The 18,165-nt window shown below is 41.5% G+C and overlaps 1 protein-coding gene across 1 annotated transcript in view; it reads right to left on the bottom strand.

Moving 5' to 3' along the window:
- The window catches only part of znf536 (zinc finger protein 536), a 162,247-nt gene extending 145,339 nt beyond the window's left edge, over window positions 1–16,908 (bottom strand). The window contains exon 1 of the mRNA XM_040146267.1: window positions 16,818–16,908. The gene's annotated coding sequence lies outside the window, so the exon portion shown is untranslated. The remainder of the gene's footprint in view (window positions 1–16,817) is intronic.
- Between the last annotated feature and the right edge of the window lie 1,257 nt (window positions 16,909–18,165).

The raw sequence follows: 18,165 nt of genomic DNA, 5'->3' as shown, positions 1-18,165 counted from the left end.
GCTCTGTTGTGTGCCTGCCTGTATATATATATGTGTCTGTGTGTGTGTGTGTGTGTGTGTGTGTGTGTGTGTGTGTGTGTGTGTGTGTGTTTGTGTGTGTGTGCGTGTTCCCTGATGGAGATAAGTCTGAGTGGTTAGGAGGGAACAGATGTCAGCTGGTGTCGGCTGCCAGGAAGACTGAACAAAGCCAATCACGTTGCCTTCCTGTCCAAAACGCATGGCAGAGGGAGACCTGCATCTAACAACAATTTGTGGCATTAACTCTGAGCATGCCACCCTGGCTGCACACAAACACACACACACACACACACAAATAAATATACACACCACCACCATCCTGTTTGGAATAAATCTGGTAAACAACTGGTGGAGATATGAAAGATTGCAGAGGGAACTAACAAAATGGCGTCTGTAATATGATCTGCCCTTGTTGCTACAGTAGCTTAATCATTCATAAGCCTGTACAATAGAAGGACTGGCGGGCATTACTGAGTCACTACTAGGGTTCTTTGTTGCTTTTTAAACATTATTATTCCCTGTTTTTCCTTGCAACCGATCAATCATTAAATAAGATGTCCAAATGCTGTAAATTCTGTTTTGTTCTACAGCAGTATTAGCTCATCAAAAAAAAAAAACGCAAAAAAAAAAACAGCATTTAAATCTTACCTGACTCACTGCTTCAAATAACTAATTCCAGTGTTAATGTTTGCATACTGCCATGTTGTGCAATAAGCTGATTATGATTGTCTATTTGTCCAAAACTTGTTATGACATTGTGCAATATTTGTTATGTCCTTGTTCGTCTCACTTATGTCAGTCATTTGCACATTGAGCTAAAAGGGACGAAGTTTCTCTCTGCTGTGCACTCATTGTTGTATGGTCTGAATGACAATAAAGTTCACTTAGACTTTGACTTATGTTCCCACTCTTTCTTCTCCCTTCAATTTCCCTCTGTCTTTCTTTCAATCTCTCCCTCTCATTCGTTCTTCATCAAACACAGTAATATTAGCAGTAAGTTCCTTCATGCATTAGGATAAAAGTGAAAAAGCCAATTTGGGAGAGAATACACGCAGATCTAAATTCTTTTTGAAGAGGAGAGTGAGTCATGCAGAAAAACATATTCGCTATGTATCATAAACAATAAGGAGTTGTGAGAGAAGAGACTAACACAACCACACAGGCACATATGCAAAAGCAAAAAAATGTAAATATATCTAAATTACATTTTAAATAAGGACATATGTCATAAATGTCCACTACCAATGCAAAATGTAATTATATGTCCAAAGAAAGCGGAGAATCTGCATTTGTTGATTCAAAATTCTCTTAACTGTTATCAGACCAAAAGAGACTTGCAAAACCACAAATTCTTTTTTGTCTCAAGCCTGAGTTTAATCTCGACGACAGTCAGAGCTTCTGTTTTGTGGAGGAGCACAGTGGTCCCAGTAGGGTAGGCAGACAGTCACCCATTCTGTAGGCAGCGAACTCAAGGACTGAACTGTCTCAGCCAGCCCGGATGGGCAGAGGGCTACAATGGATAGCTCAGGGACTACGATGTTCCATTTGGGCTAAACGCACAGAGGTGACTGGCAAGACGAAACCGACAAAAGCGAGTCTAAGGTCATGTAGGCGGCGTCTGGTCCAGTCCAGCATGTTTAACCAGACTTCATCAAAAAGAAGAAATTCTCCTCTCTATGAAGAGACAGCTGAAAGAAGACGAAGAAAAAGAGCAAAGGAGACACACTTTGAGATGACAGAGTAGTCACCCAAATATATGTGTGTGTGCATGTGTGTGTTTGTGTGTGCTAGTCATCATGGCATCTTAGCCTTGACTGACAGATCCTTAGGGATTGTCTGTTACAAATCTGCCGACCTTTGACCTCCCCAATGAGTTGTAAAAACCACACTCCATTTCCCTTAAGACGTTAACAGCCTGCACAAGTGGTAAGCGTGTATGTGTGTATGTGCATGTGTTTGCCTCTGTCTTTGTGTGCACACCGTGTTTGCGTGTGTGTGTGTGTGGTATAACCCTGAGGTTAAAGAGCAATCTGCAGCCAATTAAGCGCTTCACTATGAGGGCCCTGCTTCCATGAATGAGAGGAATGCTCTGCGATCTTAAGAGAGAGGGACTTGACTTGGTGCTTTGGAAGCAGTATACAGTATGTGTTTGTGTGTGTGTGTGTGTGTGTGTGTGTGTGTGTGTGTGTGTGTGTGTGTGTGTGTGTGTGTGTGTGTGTGTGTGTGTGTGTGTGTGTGTTTGTGCGCGCGCGTGCGTGCACATGTGCGTGTTTCTGTGTGTGTGGTGGCTATACGTCATGGCTGAGATGATTACAGTGCAGGTTTGTGTGCTGGTAACAATTAAGTGTCAGGGAGCTCGTGTAAGGGTTTAAAAGTTCAGGACGTACAGAAGGCTGGTTTTGAACTGGTTAGAGTTTGAAAGCAGTCGGCCAAACCTATAGCTTACCACCTACTGAGCCAATCAGAAACTCCCAAACCTCTAAGAACAACAGTATGGAGGGTAAGAGTTTACTATAATGCATCAATGTGTTTGCCCAAAATTATATTTAGAAAAAAACAAAATCTGAAATCCAATGCTAATGAAAAGGCTGTCTGCACTCTGTCACTACTTCTAAATATTTCTTTTCTAGTTAGATGGATTTTGTGTTCTTCTGGAATGTGGATTACTCTTTGTGGTTTCCTCTTTTTGGAGGGGTGGTATAACATTGTTATACCAACATACATTATGATGAAGGTGGATTTAATTTGTGGACTTGTTGCTTTTTGGAGTTTGTAATGATTTGAGTTTGTGACGTATTTTGTGTTTTGTATAAAACTGTAGAAAATGAGAATTAAACTGTCAATAGCAAAAATACTAGGGCATAAAAAATTACCATATGTCTTGATCATTTGATAATTTACACGTGGTGGATTGAAAAATCTGCAGATGTGTTCAGAAGAAGCCTTCACCAGAGTCATGTCAATTAGCTTTTGATTTAAATAGCCCAAAACCACATCTGCCTCAAAGTACACCATACGACAACCTCTATCCTTAGACCCTGTGCTTGGATAAGCCAAAAAAAAAAAACTAGGGGAGTATGTTATTGGTGAGTTTTCTTTATAAAGTGACACACCATGCAGTCAACAATTATCAGCAAAACAAGAAATATAAAATCTGTTTGCTGAGAAATAAAGTGATTATGTCAAGTTTTAAAAAAGAACAATTAAGAATAAGCAATGAAAATGTGCAAATTTAACAAAAACAAGTTGGTATGTGCTTACTGGCTTTTAAACCATATGAACAGCTGCATGTTCATAATGAAATACTTGGTGGGTATGCAGTCAGAGGCTTTTTTCACAGCAGACAGTTTGACTTGTCATAGTAGGAACAGAACAGGTGTCAGTAATAACTTTAATGATGGCTCTGTTGTATTCAGATGTAAAAGCAAATCCTGACAGTGTGTCAGTGAGCCATCACGCACAAGACCAGGACCCTGAAACCGAACCAGCGAAACGGAATTCAAGCATCATTCATTTTATTGCATCTGTGCTTTTTTCTTACTGTGACCTGTCAAAATGTCGTTGTGCCAATTGTATATTGTTGCATTCAAAGCAAGCATTTGGGTTGATGTCCATCCTGCTCTCCTTCTCCCGCCCCCCACCTGCACCTCCTCCCAGCTGCCCTTGCCATCCATCAGTGGTTGAGCAGAGAGGATCGGGGCCCAGAGTAATGAGCCGTAAGCCCCCTTACACGTGTTGACGCGCTGCTAAATAAGATCCATTTACCTAGGCTGCCGCCACCACGCCCCACCGACGCCTGGAGGGGAACGCACCCTCCCCGCCATCCCCCGACGCACCTCAAACTCACCTCTTGTCATACAGACTCTTGCATAGGCTGCTGGTTGTTTTCAGTGTCTGAGCTTACTTCAGTTCGTCTCTAGGCAGTAGTGTCCCTCTGTAAATCTGCCTGCGTGTGTCTTAGAGAAAGAATATCTATGTGTTTCAGCTGTTTGCGTGTGAGTGCGTAAGCATTAATAAGTAACAATGATTGTGTGTGTGTGTGTGTGTGTGTGTGTGTGTGTGTGTGTGTGTGTGTGTGTGTGTGTGTGTGTGCATGCGCGCACGTGTGTGTGTTTGTGAAGTGCCTGTGGGTAGGGAGGGCGGCGTGGTGATCCAGTTACTCAAGACAGACAGAAGCAATTGTTCTCCAGTTACAGAGTTTTCTCTGAGACTTGAGGGCATCACTGTCAAGCGTCGAGGCCATCAGGGAAGTCTCGCGTTAGACGATTACACTTGATCTGGCTCGTATGCGTGTGTGAGCGTGCGTGTATATGCGTGTGTCATGGAAGGGGGGCCACAATGTGACCTCCAGTGCTGTAGTCTGACAACACTGAGGATCAGTTATTTCCTTTGTGATCGATTTCTTCGTTTTTGTGTTTTAGTTTTAGTCAAAATTGTCCAAAAAAAGTTGCTGTAGCTGCTCTTCAGTTTCAACTAGGATCATAGCCAATAGAAACAGACTCTGCAGTCCAAATATAAAAAATCACAATTTCACTTTTCACTTTAGAAGAAACTATTTCCTCGTGGTTTGTCTGCCCGTCCACCACCTTAACACTTTCACAGCAACCTTTCAAAATGATTGGTGATTGACTTAGGGGGGTGTAGACGTAGTCCATCCAAAATGTGGAACTGGGTACAGCTTTTACACCTTCTACCACAATGTGGAACTGTAACCAGTTGTGTGTCATAACCAGCCCCTATATGAAAACCGCCCACTGCGTGGGAACCAACGCTGTTTATACAAAACCTCCTCACATAACTAAGGAGGAGATTGGTAAGAGACACAGAAACAGAGAGGGATGGAAGGAAGGAAGGAGAAAATGTCTGCAAATCATAGAAAAAGGTAAAAAAGAAAAGTGAGACAAAGAGAGAGAGCCTCGAGAAAAAAGGAAGCAGGCAGAAAAAGGGACAGATGAGTGAGCAAGGCTTTAGTAACGCTGTTGGGGTGAAAGAGAATGCCACTATTAATGAGATGTCTATTTTACCCACCAGCTCTCTGTCTCTCTACACTGCTACGCCTGTTTTCCTCTGGCCCCCATTATCAGTGCACTTGAACCCGGGGATAACAATGAGTTCACAGAGATTGAGAAGTGCCGAGGCCTTAATTGTATGTATTTAGTCACGCAAACAGAGGCAATGGCCTGAGAACGCCTAGTTAGCCAATGACATCATTTAGCCACACAGCCACTTTAACTCAATAGGGCTGCTGTGGCATACAGCTCTCTGTCACTTTACCCTACCCCTGCCCACCATCCTTCTGTGTCTCTGTCTCTCTGTCCTTGACCATAGAAAAATTCCCTAAATACTGTGTATCTCTTGCATCACTTTTTTATTGTTGCTGCCTTTGCTCTTATTGTCTGTTTTTTGTTTTTTTTACCTCCTTGCACAGGGTCGATCTATGTATGACCATTTTCACACCTTGTTTTTCTTTGATTTTAACTTTTGGTCTTGTATTCTGCTTTTGCACATTGTATCTATAATAGAATGTAATCTATTGCAAATACCTAACATCAAAAAACCTGACTTGTGTCTCGGTTTGTCTTCCTCAAACAGAATTTGAAATTTTCTTGTTTGAAGGGTCATTGCTTTGATTCGAGGGCACAACTAAAAGTTTTGATTATTGAATACTCTGGCGATTAGCTCTTTGACTAATCGATTAAACTGTTTATAGTCAAACTGATTTAAAAATGTCAGAAAGTGGTGAAACATGCTCATAACAGTTTCCCAGAGCCCAGAGTTTCACTTGTTTTGTCCAGCCAACGGTCCAAAACCCAAATAATATAAATTTAAAATGATTTAAAACAGAGAAAATCAGCATCTCACATTTCAGAATCTGAACAAGCACATTTTTTTGGCATTTATTTCTAGATAAATAATTTTAGTAATTTTTTGATTATAAAGATTGTTGATGAAATTTCTGTCAATCAACTAAACAATTTATCAAAACAGATTTTTATTTTTTATGATTTTCAAGATTTTATTTTGACAGTGTTTACGTGTTCACCATTTTTAAAGCAGTATCTGCAAATATGGGCAGAGAGGAAATGACCTCTTGCTCTTTGCGTGTGTGTTTGGATGACTGTGAGTGTCCGTTCTTGTGTGTGTGTGTCTGTTTGTTTGCATGCATACTTTTGTCAATCAATGGTGGTTGCTGGCAGTCACAAAGATGATGATGGCACCGAGATGTTAGTGCGCCTCACTTGCTCGGCACAAAGAAGGGTATGTGTGTGTGTGTGTGTGTGTGTGTGTGTGTGTGTGTGTGTGTGTGTGTGTGTGTGTGTGTGTGTGTGTGTGTGTGTGTGTGTGCGTGCGTGCGTGAGTGCGTGTGTATGTTTGTGTGCGTGCACGTAGAAAGGAGGGGCGCTTCTCAAGCAGGGATGTCAGCACTTGAAAAATCAATCACCATCTGGGCTCATTTCATACAAAGGACAGAGGGAGAGGAGGACAACACACAAGAACTCACAAATAAACACACACACTTCTTGCATCTTTCATTTCATGCAAAGACAACAGAGGGCAAAAATGTACAGCAGCGAGGTGCCCCTCTTATCTCCTGCCTTTCTGTTTTAAGTGAACACTTCACTCCTCGCCTGGATCCTGCTGCTATAAAAGCAGGTGTAATTTCCTTCTCTGCCCCACACCTCCGCCTGGCCACTTTTTTTTAAGACGGAGGTTGTGGTGGTTGTAGTGAACAGCAAGTGTACAATTGAGGAGGTAAGGGTCAAAAAACATAGCGGGTTGTTTTTCAGTGGAAAGTATTGGCCACGCTGGAGCCTATCTAAGCCATTAGGCCAGTGCTATGCGAACACACTGCATCAGGGCTGGTGTGCAAGGTCACCCAAAGCAAACGGGGATAAGAGAAAAGAAAAGCAAAGATTCATCTGCTTGACTTAGCACCTCAGGTCAATGGGTTTACCTCCTTTTTACCACAGCTCGGTCCTCATTTACACATGGTGCTTTAACTTGCTTTCAAAACCTGTTCTCAACTTCACATAAGGCACTTTTATGAGAAAAGTAAATGTTTTATGCAAACAAGAATTTTTCTTAAGTATACACAAAAAACATCAGAAGTTGAAAGCATGTGCCTGTATGTGTATGCGTGTGTATGTGTGTGACATGATTTTTGCTGCGGCGCTGCCTCCTTTCAGTTGCACAGCTGTGTGAGAAATACCAGTGGCAGAGGCTGCTGAGGCAGCGAAAGCATTTAATACTCGACAAACAGTTATCTAAGCCCATGTCCAATAGCTAGACACCACTGTAATGTGACCTACATACAAAGTGAATAAGAATGTTTTTTGTATTTCAGTTGGGGCGCGGTGGGGGTATGGGGCACAGGGTGGGGGTTAAGGAGGGGATGTGAACAGAACTCATTCAAATGTAATCAGTAATAAAATGGCAAGTATTTCTTTTCGCTTCCTGTTTGCCTCCTTCACTTCCACTCTTTCTCTCCTTCCAGGGCAAAAGAGAAAGTACAGTGTACTGTAATGTAACACAACATATTGTGCACGCCTTGGATTTGAACTCTCCCTCCTCTGCTCATTTTCACCATGCAAAGAGGACTTTCCTATTTTTGAGGAAATAATGAAATGACAAGTGGAGGGAAGCGCCAAGAGATTTTTTTTTTTTTTTTTTTTTTTTTTTTAAATACAGGGATACAAGAGGTCAAAGCATGTGTCTCAGGGATGTAGCAGCGGGTTAAGCCTCCAAAACGCTGTTTTCCCAGACAGAACAGTGTCTGCTCACTGTGCCATAGAAATCTCTCCCATACAATTCTCCTTATGAATAGTTTTAAGACGATTTAAATTAATGGTATATTTGGGATAGAGTCTAATTAAATGGCTTTGTGTTATGATCATGATTATCTACCTTACAATAAAGTTTCTTGCTATTCTGGGGGCCAAAAACATTGAGAAGGACACAGTTTCGGCTAGTTGCATGGCATAAAATTAAAAGCCCATTATGCATAATTTGAGGCAGAAATGGACAGATTGACTTCAGAACAATTTTGATAGGTTTGGTCCCAGTCTCAGCCTAAAAATTGATGAATGAATAAAAGCTTGCGTGTGCACGCACGCACACACACACAGGCAACCTGCCTGGCCACATCAACAGAGCAGGTGTCCTTAGTAATGCACCATCGCGCACTTGGATCTCTGCATCTCAGAATAGAGGGAAAAGAGGGAGGAGGGAAAAGATGATGAAGAAAAAAGGGCAGTTAGAGGAAAGAGATGAAAAAAGTCTTTTTCTAACGCCTGTATTTTAATGTAGGAAACAAGTGTCAGTGGTGGTATGTTTATTTGTATTTTTGCTAGCTGCTGAAATTTGGAGGCATTATGAGGATCTGTCACCAAACTGGAGGTAACCCAAGCTATGTGGCTGCCTCCAACTCGACTTACACGACACACCAGTGAAACTTGCTTGACTGTACATCATTTTTTTGCCCGAGAATGGCAGACTCCTACACTCATTATTTTGGGAATGATCAAAAACATCAAGATGATGTATTTTCAGTATCCATATGAGAAATATTTGTCAGGAAGACAGGCCAAAAGCCCAAGTGAGGAGAAACTAAGTAGAAAGAGACGTACTTAGTAAAGACTATGCCTTTGCCCCCTGCTGAGTCTCAGCTACATGGTACATAAATAACCATTATGAATCACGCTGTTTGGTCTTACCCTGTCGTTTCTCAAACAAGATCCAGTTTCCATTTAGCCACTATGGTGATGAGCGAGCCTCCTGCAATGGTGCATCATTTTGAAGAAAGCAACAAAATAAAACAAGTGATGTGTTTATCTAGTGCTTTAATTTGCTAAATTGTACAAAATCTCTGACTTTATCCAGTTTAACAGATCACGATTTTAGCTTCTTGTTGTTTGCAACCTGTCTGCCTAATAGGCTTGCAACCAGTCTAAACCTCCAAAAGGCCAGAGAAGAACCATCTATAAAATAGCCACACAGCTCAGATGAAAAGACACACTGCTGCTCAAATAAGGCCATTAGTTTGCACAAAAGAAGAAGGCTTGGAGGTCTATTATCATAAAGAATAAGACTCTGACATGACAAATCTTCCATTGTGAAAGTGTGTCTGGGTCAAATGTGATAAAATGCAGTTGAAAAAATCAATATGCCAATCAAGAATGCTCAATCATATCATTAGCAGTGTCAGTGATGCATGTCTGTCTCGAAGCTTGTTGCCTTTCCTCTTTGGCACAAGTTCAGAGGCAATGTCTTGGGTGGTTCACTCACATCAGCTTCTGTGGCCTAAGAGATTACCCTACACAAACTTTATCCCATGCCAATCTATCCTTATACTGGGCATTTTAAACCTTGTAGCAAAAATCAAGCCTCCATTCAGGGAATCTCCTTTGTAGAACTTAAATACATCCCAATGTGTCCATCAACAAAGGCCTCTACCCTTCCTCCTCACTCTCTGTGACACTTTAAGTTTAGGATTGTTCAGTGGGCCTGTGGGTGGGTTTTTCATTCTTTCCCATTCTTCCTTTATTTTGCTCGTTCTTTAGAGCATTAGGGCAACGAGCCATTGAACTACAACCGCTACTATAAAAATTCATCAGGATTAAAATGACCTCACACACAAAATTAAAGTTCCCCAATGTACACAATAAGGGCCTGTATCTTTTTTAAGACATTCTCAGCTTCCTTGGGAACAGGATTGTTTCTTGACAAAGTGGTCTCTGCTCAACAATGAGCACCTTTCAGACACACACAGGGACTGCCTTTAGAGCTGTGGAGAGAGACGGATTTCACATATCAATCAAAAGGGGGGGGTGGGGTCGGGGGGTGGGGGCGGGGGGGTTGAGAGTGGTCCTTCAAAAACCATGAACAGCTTCGAATGGAGTATATGCTTTTCTCTGTTAGCGCTACTATTCATAATAACAGCAGACATGGGAGTAATGGAGGGGAGGGGAGTCCTCTTAACACTCTTATTTTAGACTTGCTTTCCCTTATGTGGGGACTGAAGGTCCTCAGCCTGGCCCTGCATTAACAGGACTGTAGTGGATGCCTAGATTGTACAACATCGCCAAAAAGTTGCTTTGTGAAGAGGCCGAGAGGGCCCAAAATTTTCAGTCTGTGTGCAAGCTTTCATGTTCTTAGAGTGTACGTACTTACGCTCGTATGTGTGACTGTGCGCGTGCGCGTTTGTGTGTGTGTGTGTGTGTGTGTGTGTGTGTGTGGGATGCACCTGTGCGATGGCGTAATGAACCCATGAGTGTGTGCAGTGGGCCACAGCCACCCACTGCGCCAGCCATGCACACCACTGCCACTAATCATGTTGAAAATGAATAAGGTGTCAGAGTAGGTAATTCACAGCTGTATTAAAGCACCATAGCCAAGATATAAGGTACATAAAACAAATTAAATATAGTATTCTATTATATAATATTTTTCGACAGCTGTATTAATAAGTGCACTTCAAAAATCTTCTTATTAAGTCACTGGCTGCATGTTTCACCTTCTACACTTTTTGAACTCAAGGTCTTCAGATCATCGCCAGCTCATAGCTCGAGTGAACCGAGAAAGTAGATGGGAAGTGAACGGACTAAATTCTGTGGAGTCAGTTTAGTGTTCAAGTTGCATAAAAATTGGGAGACATGTGAGTCATTTTCTCAACCAAAAACAGATGTCAAACTGTAAAAATCAAAACACAATCAGGAGACTGTTCAACACCTGCAACAATAAGAAAGTTATATGTTTTTCAAACAAATATCACTATGGATAGTTTAATTCAAACAATGACAGAGTAGAAATAAAGAAAAAAACAGGTTGAAGAAATCCGACACTATAAAAAGTACAATACATCCCGGGGCTATTCTACTCCTCCCAACAATACTAAAGTGGCATGTTTTGAAAATAACTGCTGATTCAAACAATATACATCCCTAAAGCCAGTTCATCATAACTGCTGTATTTTCTGGAGTAACAGCTATATACAGTATGTACGGTCAGATGTATAAAAACAAGATTCTTCCAGCGTATCATTTTGAAACTACTGGTTGTATTTTATTTTTCCACAAATTACGCCAAGTTCTCTTTGATGGATTGTCAGAGTACTAACATGCATAAACACGAGAAGGGAAACCTGGAGAGATTACACCACACTTGTTCATTGCATCTTGGATTACATCATTTCTCCCAGCTTAGACCTCTGTCTGACATTAAAGTAGATCTCAATGTAACTGGGGAAAAAAAGCATTAGTATTCACTGCATGTATGCGTGGCACATGTGTGCTATTTTTAAATAGGGATGCTGTGAAAGTGTGGAATTGGGGACAAGGCAGCCTTGCACCGGGCCGTGACACAGACTTATGTTAAACCTAATTAGATCATGATAATAGCTTTAGGGCCCCAGTGATCAATGCTAGAGGTCTGTGGAGATGAACTTTCCTTAAGTTTCATGCTGCACGCTGGTTGTACTCAATTTTTTCATACACACACACACACACACACACACACACACACAAACACACGCACACACACACACACACACACACACACACACACACACACACACACACACACACACACACACACACACACACACACAGAGACACACATCAGAGTGGTTTGAAGGCACTATGCTGTTATTTTAAATATATGTCTACATATCCTGTGTCTGTTTTAATGGTTTGCCATTCTAGTGTTGGTAGTGAATGAGTACAATATGGCTAAATTGATATATATGGTCAGATTTGGACTAATTAGAATCCTAAAAAGCCTGCATCAGTGTTACATCCACCACCAGTTTGATGGATATGATTCAGAATTCCTTAATATTGGAAAATTCATAAAGCCCATTTGACATCGCCAGAGTCTTATCCCAGCCTCTCCCACAATGCAATGCCCCACGGTCTCTCCAGATTACAAATTGACACTTGCTGATTGTGAGCTGCTTTCCATCAACAACGTTATGGTGAAGTCTAGTTTACAGCTTACAGACTCCTAGGATCACTCTCACTGAAGACAAAGAGAATTCCTTATGCTTCCATTACTATCTAATGTAATTTGTGTAATGTAATATTTCAACACGTCTGCATCTGCTGACATGTTAGCTAGCTTGTGATAAATCTTGATACTGGATGCTTTGGGAATCCCTGCACATATCAGTTGCGGTTACACCACTTCTCCCTACCCCAATTCAGCGAAACTGTAAAAATAAAGATGTTGGCTTTCAAATCAGCAGAAGTTGACATTTGCTTGTATTATGTTTGTGTTTTGCACAATGTAATTACCTTTGCACAAGCTTGGGTTAGGAACCAACATTCTTGGCCTCTCAAAAACTCACCCACCCATTTAATTCCACAATTGTTCAGGCTGGTATGCACTCACCCCTGTGTATTTGTGTCTGGTGTAGAGAAACACAACTAACTTTGAATGCAACAAAGTAGTACTTCACCCTTGGCTCAGATCTGGGGGGTTTTTTCTTTGAAAATTAGCCATTTTTAAAGCCCTGCCATTACACAATTTTGTAGAATTGATATATCAGCTTTTAAACCCTTTAAAGTAAATTGATTCTAATGTGACATGTCACATGGTCTCAAGGCTGTTTCAGCAACTTTTTTTCATTCTGATTACACCTGCAGGGGGACGAAATACTTGGAGATGTTAACTGTGAAAAAAGTCCAATTTAAATCCAGTATTTACGGAGCCAAGGAGTGGAGAATGCCCATTTTATTGACCTCGGGATTATGTCTTTGCTTCTCGCTGGTGACACAGGTCTGTTAATTTCATTGGGCTGGGAAGGTCAGATATCCAGATGGACCTTCAGAAAGAGCCAGTTGTGTTGTTTTCAGTAATCAAGTTGTCTATTGGCCACCTCCTAGTGGAAGGCTACATCCACATTGGGTACGGGTACATCCACAGTGGAAGAGACCCCACAGCAGACCGAAAACACACTTTAGAGATTACATATTCTGTCTAGGCTGGCCTTTACAAACCCACCTTAATTTAACCCTTGTGCACATGTGTGTATATGGATGCAGTACTCTATGGTGTGTAGAGAGGGATGTTTGTTTTGTTGCCATTGCTAAGCCCTCTACTCTCCACCACTCAAGCCTCATCTCCCATAAGATAATGGATTTCATAAACACTACTATTTGCCAGAGGTCAACTTAATTCATAATCTATTAGTGCTGGGTCACTTTGTCATTTCAGTGGCAGTACCTGCCTGCTGCCTTGCCCTGAGATAAGGAGTGGTAACCCAAAAACAGCCATAGTTGTTTGAATTGATACAGTTTTTTGGGGGTTTTCTTGTAAATTTGGAAGTAGCTCAGAATCTGTGTTTGCTTAATATACTGTAGTTGTGGTCAGGGAGGCACTCATCGAATTTTCGAAGTGGACCACACAGACTCAATCATTTAAACAAATACATTTAAATAGATTTTAAAAACACCCAATCTCAGCCATGGATGGATCTGTCTATCGATAAAACAAGCTGTCTAGACAAAGGTGTACTAGATGATATAATGACCCCCTGAAATCTAACGAATAAAGGTTTAACATCATTTTAGACACAAAAGACGAAGGCATCCGTCTGCTTGCTGTTGAATGGTGAGGTGTTAAGATTTCCATGGCGACATCTATCTCTCACCACCACCTTGAGGGCATCTTTTAAGCAGAGGAATTTAGCCATTATGTGGCATTAACCTCATTAGAAAACACTCTTTAGCTGCTCCAAGATAAAATTGATTTACAGCTGCCATTTCCAGCACTGCTCTCGATCAATGGTTAAACTATCCGTTTTATGGCCCTGTGCACACTCTCTGCTCTTTTTTCCAGTTTTCTTTAACGGCTCCTACCCTCCCTTGTGCCAGGTATGTAGTCACAGAGTGGAAGAGGACCTTTCTCTATTCCCACATGCTCAAATATAGGAATTAATCCATTTTTTTTAGAGTGGATTGACCTGACATATCACTGGCAGATACCTTGAACCAATTAAGCACAAAGTTGCTGTCTTAATCTTTTCTAGATGTGAGAATTTCACTACGGTCAGCTAAAGTTACGTGGGTTGTCTTAATTGAGTTATATCTTCTTTTTTTTCTTTTTGGTTCCACTTTTACCAAGGCTGCTGTAGTTATTCACAGTTTATGAATGTGATGAGCCTGAGCAGCTGCAGTTGCATGGCCATGTTTAAAAACCAGATTTTAGGGGGGATTACTGTGGCCTGGAACTTGTATTGGTGTTAAGTAGTGATTTTCATTATGGAAAAGTAATGCTTTAAGTGAATCTTAAAATGTGACTGGGGCAGGCAGGTGTTATGGGAATCCAACATGTTTTGTGGAATTTGGCTTAATAGTGAATTTATCTATAAAAAACACAGTCACCTGAAGTCCCTGGAAGTAGAGGTCTTCACAGTACCATTCAGTTATGAGGAACCGGAGATCCGAGTCTGGTCGGGTCTTGTTTTACTCCCACAGGTCTCAAATCTGTGTGTCAATATGTCCAATACCCAAGTGGATCCGAATGGAACCGAGCATGGGCGGTATCAGGTGTGTTTTGAGGTGAGAGGGAGAATGAGAACTGTGAACTTGGTCTTCCAGGTAGAGGTGAAGACCTCTACCTGGAAGACCATAGCTCAGTGCTCCATACTTCTTGTGAAGCATGTATGTTGCATTAGTGTACAATTTTTGTAGGGATAGTAGGCTACAAGCTTGGTGTCATAAAAGATAAAATGGGAATTTAACAGATAACTTATAATCCACATCCATGTATAAGCAATATCTGCTGAGGGAAATTGAAAAATGCAGTTGAAACCTCCACAAAAAGCTAGTGATTGGACTTTGAGTTGGGATTTTTTGTCACAAAACTATAAGAAGTGATTGGTCATTGTAACAAATAAAGGGAGTTTATCATAGAAGATTGGGGACTTTGGATGCACAGTACACCACAAATCACATTTTTGAGCAAGCAGGGACTACTTTGCCTGTTTCCATATGAAGTTGATGGTTAAAACTATGTACAAAGCAGAAAATCCACAATCCATGCCTGTGTGGTCAAATGTCAGTTTATGCCCGCCCACCCCTGACAGCTCAGGTTTATGTGGATGTTTAAGCAAAACACGCAACGCTGTATTTCTTTGACAAATCAATACAACCACCATTTCAGCTCTTCTTCCTTCCCTCTCTCCCTCCTTCCTGTGATTGCTCTTTTCTTATCTCCCTCTGTCTGGGAGAATTGATCCGCACGGATGGAATGATATCAACCGACGGATAGAGTGATACACCCCGCTCCCTCCTTCTTACACTCCTTTCAACCCACTTTTGACACATAAATAAAATATGTGGCCTTTTTGTTTCGATTCACCACGCCGTTAGTTCTGAGAAAGGAATATGGTGCATGGGGCTCACATGGAGCCGTTGGTAGACAAGAGGGAGCTGAGAGTTGGCTGGTTGCCATCACTCACTGTTCACAGGCGCCCTCCAAAATCCCCTGAACTTTCCAACATACGCATTTGTTAGAGTGACACAGTCAGATTCTAAAGAATGGCATTAGAAAATAATGTGAGTGCTAAATTATTCAGGCATTTTTTTGCCATAATGCCTCGCTTTACAATCACACACAGCGGCACACACACTTACACACAGACACATAAATATATATCCTCCCACTCACATTTCTGAGTTATGGCAGATCCATTTAGTGTCAGCGTCCTAATTTGGCAAAGGAAAGGATGAGAGAAGGTGCTGTGAGAAGAGAAGAGTTCACTAACTCTGTCATGTTACTGCGTTAAGATGCCAAACCAGCATCACAGTCAATCCACACTTTAATATCAATTGAAATAAATCACTACCATGGCTACATGTATTAGGCCCTGCTATTGACGGATGAATGCAACATGTTCATCCACACCTTGGCTAGATATTCCTGGTGTGATGGTAAAGGCATTTCCACAGCTGGATAAGAAATAGCTACTAGGTGAACTAACCTCGCGTCCTGGGAGCATGTCAGAGCATCAGGCCTGGGTCACACAGACCTGCTGGGTTTTCCACTTCAGTCTGTCAAACAGCCAACGCCGTAGAAGCTTCTAAGGCTCTAACTTCTCTTTACAACTTCCTAGGCCTCAGTCGCACTTTTTGCATTCCCCTCCTGTACCTAAAGCCCTCAAATGTAGGTCAAGCGACACGCATATGCATACCTATATTACATAAGCTAGGCCCTGCTCAATACAGAGCTTCTCGTCTGGACACTGGAGAGAAGAATGACACAAGAGATAAGAGACAGCCAGCTTGGATTTAAAGATAGACAGAGTAACCCTACTACAACGGATAACTGATGGGATTAAATGGGAATTATCGGTTGATATGCCCATGCAGGCCCTCTGTACATCGACGTCCCAGCAAAACGGTTGTCTGTGTGTGTGTTTGTTTGTGTGTGTGTGCCCATGAATTTGTGCATATGTGTGTGTCATTATCATGATCATCCTCATCATCATAGCGATCGTCATCATCACCCCATACAGATTGCATCATAGTGTGGATAACTGCAACCAGCAGCACAGGTTTGTGAGACAGTTCTCCTCTTTGCACCATACTCCCTCACTTTTTCATCCTTCCTTCGCTCCTTCCTTTCTTCCTCCCTTCCCTGCTTCATTTCACCTCCACTTGAGTTTCACCCAATCATGCGAGAGCACTGTCACTAATAAATGCCTCAACACCCAAATCACTGCACAGTTATTACCCCCCCCCCTCTTTCCCTTTCTTCTTCCACCTCTACCCTTCCCTTTCCCTCCTTCACCTCCTCACCTTCTCTTCTGTGAAAGCCCTGAGTCACCTCAGACCGTGGGTGGCTAGTTTCTTAGACAGTGTGACAGTGTGCTTAGCCCTGTTAAGCCAGTGTCAGCTTCGGCTCCGCTTCTGGTTGGCACTGATCAGGGAGCCCTGAGAGAGAGTAACAGGGAGAGAAAGAAAAAGAGAAGATAAGGAAAATGCTGAGTTCACCATCACCACTACTCCCCTTCCCTCCCTCCCCTCTCTGCTTCTAGCACCCCCACGTAAGGAAGGGGTTTCCCCCTGGAAAAAGGAGGGGAAGGTAAATTGACTGATGTACTGCTGACTGCTCTACAATAACCTCTGATCACCTCCAGTTCACTGTTCATTCTCCTACTCCTCCTGTTCATACACACACTTTTTTTCATTTTGCTCTTCAAATCTGTTCACATTTCATCAACGTTTTTGTGTGTTTTTATTTCTTCTGCCATTTTAAATTTGTCACCAATATTCCAATAACATTTCCAAACATCTAAATTGTGAAATATTATGTGTATGAAGAAGATAAGTCTGGTGATATCCCATATTTTTCTTATTGTCCCTTGAAAAAAAAAAAGGTAACTGTAGCAGGTAAGTGTAGATTTTAGGAAGCTCATTCCGGAGTAAAATGTGCATTTGTGTTACTTTTTCTGAAGCATTTTAACAGACTCTAGTGAGTATTTACTGCTGCAAGATGGTGTATGTGGATTGAGTCAAACAAACTACAGAGTCTATTTTCATGTTTCTTGTTTATTTTCATTTTTAATGAATGAACATGCCACCCATTGCACTGGTATGTCTCACAGATGTGTCTTTGGGCAACACTGGAGCTCTACCCTACGGAAGCGGCATCTATTAAATATACCAGGTGCTGGCTTATGATATGGTAAATGTATGAAAAATCTTAAATAAAATTACCAAATTGATCAAGTCCAGTCCAATGAACTGCGCGCCACTGTTTTGCATTACATTGGGCAAAACTCTTCGCACAAATAAAATGTATGTGTGCAGTAACTTAAAATTTGTTTAGAACAACTGAGTTTTTATCAATGGTTATACAATATGATCATGCTGTCATGACTTCACTGAAAACAATAATATCATATTATTTCCTAGCCCTATATCTTACAACAAATGTTACCAATGCAAGTAAATCATTAGTTATTGCAATAAGTCATACATAGTAAATGATGTGTTTAAAATGTCCTACTACGACGAAACAGAGGTGCTAAACAAAGTGCTTTCCAATTTGTACAGAACACAACACACTCTATCCTTAAGGATAAGGAGAGATTCCCCCAAAAATACCTTTATCGGGGACAGAAAACCAAGAAACCATGGCATG

The sequence above is a fragment of the Xiphias gladius genome, chromosome 1 (assembly GCF_016859285.1).
Source record: "Xiphias gladius isolate SHS-SW01 ecotype Sanya breed wild chromosome 1, ASM1685928v1, whole genome shotgun sequence".
Classification (NCBI taxonomy): domain Eukaryota; kingdom Metazoa; phylum Chordata; class Actinopteri; order Istiophoriformes; family Xiphiidae; genus Xiphias; species Xiphias gladius.
This window is presented reverse-complemented; position numbering and strand designations above follow the sequence as displayed.